Below are 14,462 nucleotides of genomic sequence, written 5' to 3'. Positions count from 1 at the left end.
AACCATTTGAATCTGCCTGACTGAGATTTACAAGATGACCATAGCTTGCTTCATACCAACAATCTCCGTGGGATCGACCCTTACTCGCGTAAGGTTTATTACTTGGACGACCCAGTGCATTTGCTGGTTAGTTGTGCGAAGTTGTCATAAAGAGTTGAGATTGCAATTGAGCATACCATGTTGATGGCGCCATTGATGATCACAATTTCGTGCACCAAGTTTTTGGCACCGTTGCCGGGGAATTAAATGTCCTAACTACAGTTTCGCATTTGTTCCCTGCAATATCAGTGCCAAGTTTTGATCCGGCAACAACACCAAGTTTTTGGCGCCGTTGCCGGGGATTGTTTGAGTTTGGACAATTGACGGTTCATCTTGTTGCTTAAATTAGGTATTTTTCAGAATTTTTAAGAATGAATTCTAGAGTTTCAAGGTGATGTTCTTATCATCACCAAAGCTGATTGATTCTCATCAATTTAGCTCTTGAATGCAATATCCTACTGAAGCTTGGCTAGCCATGTCTAATTTCTTTAGACTGAAGCTTTAGACTAACATTGCATGATTCCTAGAATTCTTATTAAAAATTTTGAATCTCTTTATTTTTTTCCATATAATTTTCGAAAAATCCAAAAAAATTACAAAATCATAAAAAACCAAAAATATTTTATGTTTCTTGTTTGAGTCTAGTGTCTCATTTTAAGTTTGGTGTCAATTGCATGTTTCTATTCTTGCATTTTTCATGTGTCTTCATTGATCTTCAAGTTGTTCTTGATGATTTACTTGCTCTGATCTTTAAATTCTCTTGTCTTGAGTGTTTTGTTGTTTCTCATATGCATTCTCAACTTGTTAGTGTCAGTAGTATACAAACTTCTAAGTTTGGTGTCTTTCATGCATTGTTTATTTGATTTTAGTTGCATTTTGATTATTCCTCATCATTAAAAACTCAAAAATTTTTTTGTCTTTTCAAGTCAATAATACAGAGTATTGAAGATTCAGAACATACAGCAGAGGAATTACACAAAAAAATGCTGGGCATTCAAAATGCCCAGTGAGGAAGGAAAACTGGCGTTTAAACGCCAGCCAGGGTGCCTGGATGGGCGTTTAACGCCCAAAAGGGTAGCATTTTGGGCGTTAAATGCCAAAACGGATACCATTCTGGGCGTTTAACACCAGGATGGCACAAGAGGGAAGTTTTTGTTTTTAATTCAAATTTTTTTCAAGTTTCCATAATTTTTCAAAATCAAATCTTTTTCAAATCATATCTTTTCAATCATATATTTTCAAAATCAATTTCTTTTCTTTTTCAAAAATACTTGCTAACAATTAATGATTTGATTCAACATTTCAAGTATGTTGCCTTTTCTGTTGAGAAAGGTTTAATGTTTGAATCATATCTTTTCTTGTTAGCCAAGTCATTGATTTTAAAAATCAAATCTTTTTTAAAATTGTTTTTCAAACATATCTTTTCAATCATATCTTTTTAAAACCATAACTTTTCAATCATATCTTCTTAATCACATCTTTTTCAAAATAGTTTTCAATCATATCTCTTTGATTTCCAATTTCAAAATCTTTTTCAAAATTTCTTTTAATTATTTCACTTTAATTTTCGAAAATTTCTTTCCCTCTTCTCACATCCTTCTATTTATGGACTAACACTCCTCCTCAATGCACAATTCGAACTCTATCTTTCTAAGTTCGAATTCTTCTACCTCTTCCATCTATTTTTCTTTTCCTCTGACATCTTAAGGAATCTCTGTACTGTGACATAGAGGATTCCATATTTTCTTGTTTTCTTCTCTTTCATATGAGCAGGAGCAAAGATAAAAGCATTCTTGTTGAGGCTAACCCTGAACCTGAAAGGACCTTGAAGCGAAAGCTAAGAGAAGCTAAACACAACTCTCTGTAGAGGACCTAACAGAATTCTTCAAAGAAGAAGACATGGCAGCCAATAACAACAACAATGCCAACAATGCAAGGAAGGTGCTGGGTGACTTTACTGCACCTACTCCCGACTTCTATGGGAGAAGCATCTCTATCCATGCCATTGGAGCAAACAACTTTGAGCTTAAGCCTCAATTAGTTTCTCTAATGCAACAGAATTGCAAGTTCCATGGACTTCCATTGGAAGATCCTCATCAGTTTTTAGCTGAATTCTTGCAAATTTGTGACACTGTCAAGACCAATGGGGTTGACCCTGAGGTCTACAGACTTATGCTATTCCCTTTTGCTATAAGAGATAGAGCTAGGATATGGTTGGACTCACAACCTAAAGAAAGCCTGAACTCTTGGGAAAAGCTAGTCAATGCCTTCTTGGCAAAGTTCTTTCCACCTCAAAAATTGAGTAAGCTTAGAGTGGAAGTCCAAGCCTTCAGACAGAAGGAAGGTGAATCCCTCTATGAAGCTTGGGAAAGATATAAACAATTGATCAGAAAGTGTCTGTCTGACATGCTTTCTGAATGGAACATCATAGGTATCTTCTATAATGGTCTGTCTGAACTGTCCAAGATGTCATTGGACAGCTCTGCTGGAGGATCTCTTCATCTGAAGAAGACACCTGCAGAAGCTCAAGAACTCATTGAAATGGTTGCAAATAACCAATTCATGTACACTTCTGAAAGGAATTCTGTGAAGAATGGGACGAATCAGAAGAAAGGAGTTCTTGAGGTTGATACTCTGAATGCCATATTGGCTCAGAACAAAATATTGACTCAGCAAGTCAATATGATTTCTCAAAGTCTGTCTGGAATGCAAGCTGCACCAGGCAGTACTAAGGACGCTTCATCTGAAGAAGAAGCTTATGATCCTGAGAACCCATCAATGGAAGAGGTGAATTACATGGGGGAACCCTATGGAAACACCTATAATCCTTCATGGAGAAATCATCCAAATTTCTCATGGAAGGATCAACAGAGACCTCAACAAGGTTTCAATAATAATAATGGTGGAAGAAACAGGTTTAGCAATGGCAAGCCTTTTCCATCATCTTCTCAGCAACAGACAGAGAATCCTAAGCAGAGCCACTCTAATTTAGCAACCATGGTCTCTGATCTAATCAAAACCACTCAAAGTTTCATGACTGAAACAAGGTCCTCCATTAGAAACTTGGAGGCACAAGTGGGTAGCTGAGTAAGAAATTTACTGAACTCCCTCCTAGTACTCTTTCAAGCAATACAGAAGAGAATCCAAAAGGAGAGTGTAAGGCCATCAACATGGCCAAATTTGGAGAGGAGAAAGAGGCAGTGAATGCCACTGAGGAAGACCTCAATGGACATCCACTGGCCTCCAATGAGTTCCCTAATGAGGAACCATGGGAATCTAAGGCTCACACTGAGACCATAGATATTCCATTAGATTTACTTCTGCTATTCATGAGCTCTGATGAGTATTCTTCCTCTGAAGAGGAAGAAGATGTCACCGAAGAGCAAGTTGCTAAGTACCTTGGAGCAATCATGAAGCTAAATGACAAGTTATTTGGTAATGAGACTTGGGAGGATGAACCCCCTTTGCTCACCAAAGAACTGGATGACTTGACTAGGCAGAAATTACCTCAAAAGAGACAGGACCCTGGGAAGTTCTCAATACCTTGTATAGTAGGCACCATGACCTTCAAGAAGGCTCTGTGTGACCTAGGGTCAAGTATAAACCTCATGCCTCTCTCTGTAATAGAGAAGCTAGGGATCTTTGAGGTACAAGCTGCAAGAATCTCACTAGAGATGGTAGACAATTCAAGAAAACAAGCTTATGGACTTGTAGAGGATGTTCTGTTAAAGATTGAAGACCATTACATCCCTACTGATTTCATAGTCTTAGAGACTAGGAAGTGCATGGATGAATCCATCATCCTTGGCAGACCCTTCCTAGCCACAGCAAAGACTATGATTGATGTTGATAGAGGAGAATTGATCATTCAAGTGAATAAAGAATCCTTCGTGTTTAAGGCTCAAGGATACCCCTCTGTAACCATGGAGAGGAAGCATGAAGAGCTTCCCTCAAAATAGAGTCAAACAGAGCCCCCACAGTCAAACTCTAAGTTTGGTGTTGGGAGGCCACAACCAAATTCTATGTTTGGTGTTAAACCCCCACATTCAAACTCTAAGTTTTGTGTTAGGAGGTTCCAACATTGTTCTGAACATCTTTGAGGCTCCTTGAGAGCCCACTGTCAAGCTACTGACATTAAAGAAGCGCTTGTTGGGAGGCAACCCAATGTTATATTTATCTATTTTCCGTTGTTATTTTATGTTTTCTAAAGGTTGATGATCATGGGAAGTCACAAAATCAATTGAAAAATAAAAAACAGAATGAAAAATAGAAAGAAAAACAACACACCCTGGAGAAAAACTTGCTGGCGTTTAAACGCCAGTAAGGGCAGCAAATGGGCGTTTAATGCCCAGTCTGGCACCATTCTAGGCGTTTAACGCCAGAAAGGGGCACCAGACTGGCGTTAAACGCCAGGAAGGGGCAAGAAGCTGGCGTTAAACACCAGAAGTGGGCACCAGCCCGGCGTTTAACGCCAGAATTGGCAAAAGGAGCTTTTTTGCTCGCCACTTGGTGCAGGGATGAATTTTCCTTGACACCTCAGGATCTGTGGACCCCACAGGATCCCCACCTACCCCACCACTCTCTTTTCTTCACCCATTCACTAATCACCTCAACACCTCTTTCCCAAAAACCCCTTACCTATCAAATCCCACCATTCTCTTCACCACTCACATCCATCCTTCATAAAACACCACCTACCTCACCATCCAAATTCAAACCACTTTCCCTCCTAAACCCACCCATAATGGCCAAACCCTACCCCTCTCCACACCTATATAAACCCTTCTTCACTCCTTCATTTTCACACAATCTAAACACTACATTTCCCCTTGGCCGAACCACAAAGCCCCCTCCATCTCCTCTATTTCTTCTTCTTCTACTATCTTCTTTCTTCTTTTGCTCGAGGACGAGCAAACCTTCTAAGTTTGGTGTGGTAAAAGCGTTGCTTTTCGTTTTTCCATAACCATTTATGGCATCTAAGGCCGGAGAAACCTCTAGAAAGAGGAAAGGGAAGGCAAAAGCTTCCACCTCCGAGTCATGGGAGATGGAGAGATTCATCTCAAGAGTGCATCAAGACCACTTCTATGAAGTTGTGGCCAAGAAGAAGGTGATCCCCGAGGTCCCTTTTCAAACTCAAAAAAGGTCAACTTTGATCAAAGGTTGGACCAAGTCCTCGTAGACATTTGTGAAGAGGGCGCTCAATGGAAAAGAGATTCAAGAGGGAAGCCGGTTCAACTGAGAAGGCATGACCTCAAGCTCGTGGCTAGGGGATGGTTGGAGTTTTTCCAACGCTCAATCATTCCCACTAGCAACCGGTCCGAAGTTACTATAGACTGGGCTATCATGATTCATAGCATCATGATTGGAGAGGAAGTAGAAGTTCATGAAGTTATATCCCAAGAACTTTATAAGGTGGCGGACAAGTCCTCTACCTTGGCAAGGTTAGCCTTCCCTCATCTCATTTGTCACCTCTGTTATTCAGTCAGAATTGACATAAAGGGAGACACCCTCATTGATGAGGACAAGCCCATCAGTAAGAAAAGGATGGAGCAAACAAGAGATCCCACTCATCATGAAATCCCTGAGATGCCTCAAGGGATGCACTTTCCTCCACAAAACTATTGGGAGCAAATCAACACCTCCCTAAGAGAATTGAGTTCCAACATGGGACAACTAAGGGTGGAGCACCAAGAACATTCCATTCTCCTCCATGAAATTAGAGAAGATCAAAGAATCATGAGAGAGGAGCAACAAAGACAAGGAAGAGACATTGAGGAGCTCAAGCACTCCATAAGATCTTCAAGAGGAAGAACAAGCCGCCATCACTAAGGTGGACCCGTTCTTTAATCTCCTTGTTCTTTAATTTCCTGTTTTTCGAATTTTTATGCCTATCTATGTTTGTGTCGTATGATCATTAGTGTCTTAGTGTCTATGCCTTAAAGTTATGAATGTCCTATGAATCCATCACCTTTTTTAAATGAAAAATGTTCTTAATTTAAAAAGAGAAGAATTGCATGAATTTTGAATTTTATAATAGATTAATTATTTTGATGTGGTGGCAATACTTTTGGTTTCTGAATGTATGCTTGAACAGTGCATATGTCTTTTGAATTTGTTGTTCATGAATTTTGGCTCTTGAAAGAATGATGAAAAAGGAGACATGTTACTGAGGATCTGAAAAGTCATAAAAAATGATTCTTGAAGTAAGAAAAAGCAGTGAATACAAAAAAAGGAGAGAAAAAAGGAAAGAAATAGAGGAAAAAGAAAAGGAAAAAATAAAGTCATGATGCAAGGCAAAAAGAGTGTGCTTAAGAACCCTGGACACCTCTAATTGGGGACTCTAGCAAAGCTGAGTCACAATCTGAAAAGGTTCACCCAGTTATGTGTCTGTGGCATGTATGTATCCGGTGGTAATACTGGAAGACAGAGTGCTTTGGGCCACGGCCAAGACTCATAAAGTAGCTATGTTCAAGAATCATCATACTTAACTAGGAGAATCAATAACACTATCTGGATTCTGAGTTCCTAGAGAAGCCAATCATTCTGAATTTCAAAGGATAAAGTGAGATGCCAAAACTGTTCAGAGGCAAAAAGCTAAAGCCCCGCTCATCTAATTAATACTGATCTTCATAGATGTTTTTGGAATTCATTGCATATTCTCTTCTTTTTATCTTATTTGATTTTCAGTTGCTTGGGGACAAGCAAAAATTTAAGTTTGGTGTTGTGATGAGCGGATAATTTATATGCTTTTTTGGCATTGTTTTTAGTATGTTTTTAGTATGTTTTAGTTAGTTTTTATTATATTTTTATTAGTTTTTAGTTAAAATTCACTTTTCTGGACTTTACTATGAGTTTGTGTGTTTTTTTGTGATTTCAGGTATTTTCTGGCTGAAATTAAGGGACCTGAGCAAAAATCTGATTCAGAGGCTGAAAAGGACTGCAGATGCTGTTGGATACTGACCTCCCTGCACTCGAAGTGAATTTTCTGGAGCTACAGCAGCCCAATTGGCGCGCTCTCAATTGCGTTAAAAAGTAGACATCCTGGGCTTTCCAGCATGTATAATAGTTTATACTTTGTCTGAGATTTGATGGCCCAAACAGGCGTTTCAAGTCAGCTCAAGAATTCTGGCGTAAAACGCCAGAACTGGCACAAGAATGGGAGTTAAACACCCAAACTCGCACAAAAGTTGGCGTTTAACTCCAAGAAAAGTCTCTATGCATGAAAGCTTTAATGCTCAGCCCAAGCACACACCAAGTGGTCCCAGAAGTGGATTTTTATGTCATTTACTCATCTTTGTAAACGCTAAGCTACTAGTTCTCTACAAATAGGACCTTTTGCTATTGTATTTTCATCTTTTGATCATGTTTTTATGATTGAACCCTCTTTGGGAGGCTGGCCATTCGGCCATGCCAAGGCCTTGTTCTTATGTATTTTCAACGGTGGAGTTTCTACACACCATATATTAAGGTGTGGAGCTCTGCTATACCTCGAGTATTAATGCAATTACTATTGTTCTTCTATTCAATTCAGCTTATTCTTGTTCTAAGATATCACTTGTTCCTCAACTTGATGAATGTGATGATCTGTGACACTCATCATCATTCTCACCTATGAACGTGTGCCTAACAACCACCTCTGTTCTACCTTAGATTTAGTGGATATCTCTTGGATTCCTTAATCGGAATCTTCGTGGTATAAGCTAGAATTGATGGCGGCATTCAAGATAATCCGGAAGGTCTAAACCTTGTCTGTGGTATTCTGAGTAGGATTCAAGGATTGAATGACTGTGACGAGCTTCAAACTCGCGATTGTGGGGTGTTAGTGACAGACACAAAAGAATCACTGGATTCTATTCCGACATGATCGAGAACCGACAGCTGAATAGTCGTGCTGTGACAGAGCGCGTTGAACATTTTCTCTGAGAGGACAGGACTGTAGCCATTGACAACGGTGATGCCTAACATACAGCTTGCCATGGAAAGGAGTAAGAAGGATTGGATGAAGACAGTAGGAAAGTAGAGAGACGGAAGGGACAAAGCATCTCCATACGCTTATCTGGAATTCTCACCAATGAATTACATAAGTATCTCTATCTTTATTTTATGTTTTAATTATCAATCCTCCATAACCATTTGAATCTGCCTGACTGAGATTTACAAGATGACCATAGCTTGATTCATACCAACAATCTCCGTGGGATCGACCCTTACTCGCGTAAGGTTTATTACTTGGACGACCCAGTGCACTTGCTGGTTAGTTGTGCGAAGTTGTGATAAAGAGTTGAGATTGCAATTGAGCGTACCATATTGATGGGACCATTGATGATTACAATTTCGTGCAACACTTCCCCAAGGATTTGAACTTGGGACCTCACCAAAGCAAAGGGAGTGCTGCGCTCTCACCAAGAGCTGAGTGCTCCTCTTCAAGCAACAACTTGACACGGCCAGGGAGGAATTGCAAGCGCAGGACAGCACCAAGGCAGCAATGCTACGCTCTCCACAAGAGTGGAGCGCTATCCTGATGCACCCAAGGCATGGCACGCTACAAAGGAACCAAGAAGTGAAGCCCAATGCTGCGCTCTCCACAAGAGCAGAGCACTCTACTGGGAGCAACATTTGGGCAGGAAATTCAATTAAAAATCCAATATAATTCAATTCTTCACCAAATTAAAAAGCCCATTCCAAATTCTAAAATCCAAAAATAGAAGGTGTATAAATAGAAGTTAGTTTGAATTAGAGAGGACCTTTTACCTTTTTCTTTACTTTTAGATTTTTACCTTACTTTTGAACTTTTATTTTTGGTAATTTTTTGAGAGTTTTTCATTTTAATTCTAGATCTCAGAGAATCGGGGAGGAGAATTGATCTCTCTTCTTCCTTGTTCTTGCTTGAGCACTCTTTACTTCTTGCTTTGGATCTTGGGTGGAGAATTGAAGAAATTCTGTTTCAATCTCACCTTGAGATCTCTTGTTTACTTTTTCTTCATAATTCAATTTCTGTTTACTGTTTTCATCCTTTTATTTCTTCTGCAATTCACTTTTCCGTTTTCTTTTGCAATTGTTCTTGTTGGATCAAGGAAGGATTTGAGATCTAGACTTGTTTTCTAGTCTCCTCCACTCCTGAGATCTGCAATCTCTCTTTTAATTTCTGCTATTGAGCTACATTTACTTTCTGTTTCTAAATCTTCTATCACTATTACTTTTCTATTTAAGATCCACTTTACTTCAATTCATCTTTTACTCTTCTGTTTATTGCAATTCACTTGTTCTTGTTTAAATTCTGCAATCACAACTCCCAATTCCCTTTTACATTCAAGAAAATTTACATTTCTTGAACTCTAAGTTTCTGCAATTTATATTTCTTGCACTTTAAGTTACTGTCATTTACTTTACTTGTTCTTTAAGATTCAGCACTTTTATTTCTTTAGCTCTTTAATTTATTGCCAATTTTCCCTCTCCTTTTATAATTCATGCAATTTAGTTTCTTTCAACCACAAATCACTCAAATCAACTCTTGTTTGCTTGACTAAATCAACCACTAAACTAAAATTGATCAATCCTTCAATCCCTATGGGATCGACCTCACTCATGTGAGTTATTATTACTTGATGCGACCCGGTACACTTGCCGGTGAGTTTTGTGTTGGATCGTTTTCCACACATCACCCACCAGACATGTTCAATGAATGGGTACAACTGCATATTTTCTATGAGGGACTCTCATATGAATCAAAGAAGGCAGTGGACCACTCATCCGGGGGATCTTTGAATAAGAAGAAGACCATTGAAGAAGCCATAGATGTCATTGAAACTGTAGCTGAGAATGACTACTTCTATGCTTCTGAGAGGAGCAACACTCGAGGAGTAATAGAACTGAACCATGTTGATGCACTGCTAGCTTGGAACAAGATGATTGCCAATCAACTAGCTGACCTCACAAAGCAAATGGAGAAAAACCAAGTTGCAGCAATCACCACACAATCATCCACCCAAAAAGGAATAAACACAGCAAAAGGAGGTGAATGGGAGCAAGCCAACTATGTTAGTAACTCATCGAGGCAAAACCATGATCCATACTCCAAAACTTACAATTCAGGATGGAAGAACCACCCTAACTTTGGGTGGGAAAACCAACAAGACCAAGGCCAAGACCAGAGACATCAAAATCACAATCCTAACAACCATGCTGTCCACCAATATTCATCACAAAGATCATATCAACAACCACCTAACCACACTCCTCAACACCCATATCAAAACCAGCATGATCACCCTCACTCTTATAACCCGAACCCACCATCATACTCTGAGGATAGACTCTCTAGAATTGAAACCTTACTTGAAGGTTTATGCAAGGAAGTCCAGGACAACAGAGCATTCAAGGATGAGGTGCGAACCAACATCAAGAACCAAGGAGATACCATCAAAAGACTGGAGTCTCAAGTAGGATATTTATCCCAGCAAATTCATAAGTCCACAGACAGCTTTCCAAGTGACACAGAGAAGAACCCCAGAGGAGAAGCTACGAAAGTAAGATGGGAAGAATGTAAAGTGATCACCACTAGTGATGAAGTGAGTATGGAGGAAGCAATCACACAAGCAAAACATTTTCAAGACAGTCTAGAAGATGAACATGAGGAGAGAATTCAGGAACCCAACCCTCCACAGAAGGAGAAGCTAAAAGAAGAGGGTCTGAACCCATATGCACCTTTTCCTCAAAGACTCAAAGGTGGTGAAGCAAGAAGAATATATTCAAGGTTCCTTGATATGTTTTCATCCCTTCATGTGAACAGACCATTCATTAAAGCTCTCCAACAGATGCTTGCATACATTAAGTACATAAAAGAGTTGCTGACCAAAAAGAGTTCATTGAAAGGTGGGCAAACAATACTGATGAACAAGGAGTGTAGTGCTCTCATCCAACCACAGCTACCTATAAACAGAAAAGACCCAGGGAGCTTCCACATCCCTTGTTCTATAGGCGAAACAAAGATTGACAAAGGGCTTTGTGACTTGGGAGCAAGCATCAACTTAATGCCCTTCTCCCTCATGAAGAAGCTCCAAATCAATGAACTAACTCCTACTGATGTAATTATCAGATTGGCTGACAAAACTCAAAAACAGGCAATAGGAGTAGTTGAAAATGTGCTGGTGAAGGTTGGGAGCTACTATCTTCCCACAGATTTTGTTATCCTGGAGATGGAAAAAAGTCATCTCCATCCAATCATCTTAGGAAGACCATTCTTAGTTACTGCTAGGGCACTCATAGATGTGGAACGGGGAGAGCTAATTTTAAGGATACATGATGAACAAATCACCTTCCATGTCTTTAAATCACCGCAAAAAGCAAGTCAAGAAAACAAAGAATCAAGAGGAGAGCATAATGAAGCACTGACGCAAGAAACAAGTAGTAAAGCACAAACAACACATTTGGAAACCCCACCGGTTGGCAAGCCATGTATTCAGGAAAAACCTCATTCAAAGGTAACTCAAGGGGAGCTGAGCCCACCAGAGTCATGCGAAGCTAGCAACAAGGAGCCCTTAGAGAAATAGTCCATACAAAGCAAGACAACATCAATGGAAACAATGAGGAAAGTACCCAAAAGGTGGAGAAACAAGAAGATCCCTACGGATGATTTCTCTCCAGGAGATGAAGTGATTTCTACTCACTATTCAATCATCCCACCTCACCTTCCCACCATTCCATCGCAGCTACCTCCAGTGTACACCATCAACAAAATCTTGTCCCTAGAGCATATGGAGCTTATCAACAAGGCCAATGGACATAGGTTCACTGCAAGGGGGAAAGATTTCAAGCATTACCAGCCACCTTGACAAGGACCAAACATCAAGCTAATGACGCTAAAGAAGCACTCCATGGGAGGCAGCCCATGTTCTATGCCCTCTTCCTTTAATTTCTAATAGTAGTAATAAGGCAATTTTCATGGATTTTTAAATCAATTTTGACAACTAATATAAGACCCTTTTACATGCAGTGTTGGTGGACAAAATTGTGATCATCAACAATGGCTCCAAAGGCTTGGTGCTCTCAAACGTGAATCACACTTTGTCATAACTCCGCACAACTAACCAGCAAGTGTACTGGGTCGTCCAAGTAATACCTTACGTGAGTAAGGGTCGATCCCATAGAGATTGTTGGTATGAAGCAAGCTATGGTCATCTTTTAAATCCCAGTCAGGTGAATTCAACTGTATTAAGAAATTATAGTATATGCGAAGGAATAAAATAGGATAGAGTTACTCATGTAATTCAATGGTGGGAATTTCAGACAAGTGTATGGAGGTGCTGTTTTCCTTCTGAATCTCTGCTTTCCTACTGCTTTTATCCAATCTTTGTCATTCCTTTCTATGGCAAGCTGTATGTAGGGCATCACCATTGTCAATGGCTACATCCCATCCTCTCAGTGAAAATGGTCCAAATGCTCTGTCACAGCACAGCTAATCATCTGTCGGTTCTCGATCATGTTGGAATAGAATCCCTTGATTCTTTTGTGTTTGTCATCACGCCCAGCAATCGTGAGTTTGAAGCTTGTCACAGTCATTCAATCCCGGAATCCTACTCAGAATACCACAGACAAGGTTAGACTTTCCGGATTCCCATGAATGCCGCCATCAATTCTAGCTTATACCACAAAGATTCTGATTAAGGAATCCAAGAGATATGCGCCCGGTCTAAGGTAGAACGGAAGTGGTTGTCAGTCACGCGTTCATAGGTGAAAATGATGATGAGTGTCACGGATCATCACATTCATCATGTTGAAGTGCAACGAATATCTTAGAATAAGAATAAGCCGAATTGAATAGAAAATAGTAGTAATTGCATTAAAACTTAAGGTACAGCAGAGCTCCACACCCTTAATCTATGGTGTGTAGAAACTCCACCGTTGAAAATACATAAGTGATTAAGGTTCAGGCATGGCTGAGAGACCAGCCCCAAAACGTGATCAAAAGACTGAATAATACAATCCAAGATGAATAATACAAAGGTAAAAAGTTCTATTTATACTAAACTAGCTACTAGGGTTTACAGAAGTAAGTAATTGATGCATAAATCCACTTCCGGGGCCCACATGGTGTGTGCTTGGGCTGAGCTTGATCTATCCACGAGCTGAGGCTTCTCTTGGAGTTGAACGCCAAGTTGTAACATGTTTTGGGCGTTCAACTCTAGTTCGTGACGTGTTTCTGGCGTTTGACTCCAGACTACAGCATGGAACTGGCGTTGAGCGCCAGTTTACATCATCTAATCACGAATAAAGTATGGACTATTATATATTTCTGGAAAGCCCTGGATGTCTACTTTCCAACGCCGTTGAGAGCGCGCCATTTAGAGTTTTGTAGCTCCAGAAAATCTGCTTCAAGTTCAGGGAGGTCAGATTCCAACAGCATCAGCAGTCCTTTGTCAGCCTTCTATCAGAGTTTTGCTCAGGTCCCTCAATTTCAGCCAAAAAATACCTGAAATTATAGAAAAACACAAAAACTCATAGTAAAGTCCGGAAGTGTGAATTTAGCATATAAACTAATGAAAACATCCCTAAAAGTAACTAGATCATACTAAAAACTACCTAAAAATAATGCCAAAAAGCGTATAAATTATCCGCTCATCAAGTGTATAATACATGATAAGTTTGGTGTTCAAGGCACACCAAGTGAGCTTGAACACACTTTATGACGTAAAATTTTTTCCCAAACTTGTTGCACCATATGATCACAAACAAGTTGGTGTACCAACGTCGCTTGCATGGGAAATTTAGTGGTTGATTGAATTGCATTCATGGAAAGCATTTAGTCATTTAAAAACAAAAGAAAAAGAATTTTTTTTTGCTGGCTCACACCTTAAGTTTTCCCACCAAAAATTTTAATTAACCATTTGCATTATTTTTTTCGTGTATAGGGAATCAAAAAGGACATTGATGGCACTTGATAGGACAATTAAGGAAGGGAGATATCGGCCACTATACCAAGGAAATCTCACATTTGTCTTCAAGGGGAATATCCTTGGAAGTGTTGCCATGCAACAATGGGAGTTGGATAGCTTTGGAGATCGAACCAAGACCCTCATAAAAGAGGTGATCCTTGTGCTCATTCAATACCAAACCCCAACCGTCCACTATCAAACAACACCATCAATCCACACCCTTCAATCATTTGGCATCTTCCTATATAAACCCCTTTACACAACCTCTCCGTACACACTTCATACTATCATTCCTCTCCCTTCCTTCTCTCGGACACACACTTCATTCTCTACTTTACCGAAAGTTTCATACACACTCTCCTAACTACATCTTGTGAACCGCAACCACACATCAACCATCTTGCATGGCATCATCAAGTTCCAAGAGGCGAAGAGGAAAGGAGTCTATGGGGCAGCCTCCTTCCGATGATGGGAGATTCAAATCAGCCTTCC

The sequence above is a fragment of the Arachis hypogaea genome, chromosome 5 (assembly GCF_003086295.3).
Source record: "Arachis hypogaea cultivar Tifrunner chromosome 5, arahy.Tifrunner.gnm2.J5K5, whole genome shotgun sequence".
Taxonomy (NCBI): Eukaryota; Viridiplantae; Streptophyta; class Magnoliopsida; order Fabales; family Fabaceae; genus Arachis; species Arachis hypogaea.
Note: the sequence above shows the minus strand (reverse complement) of the source record.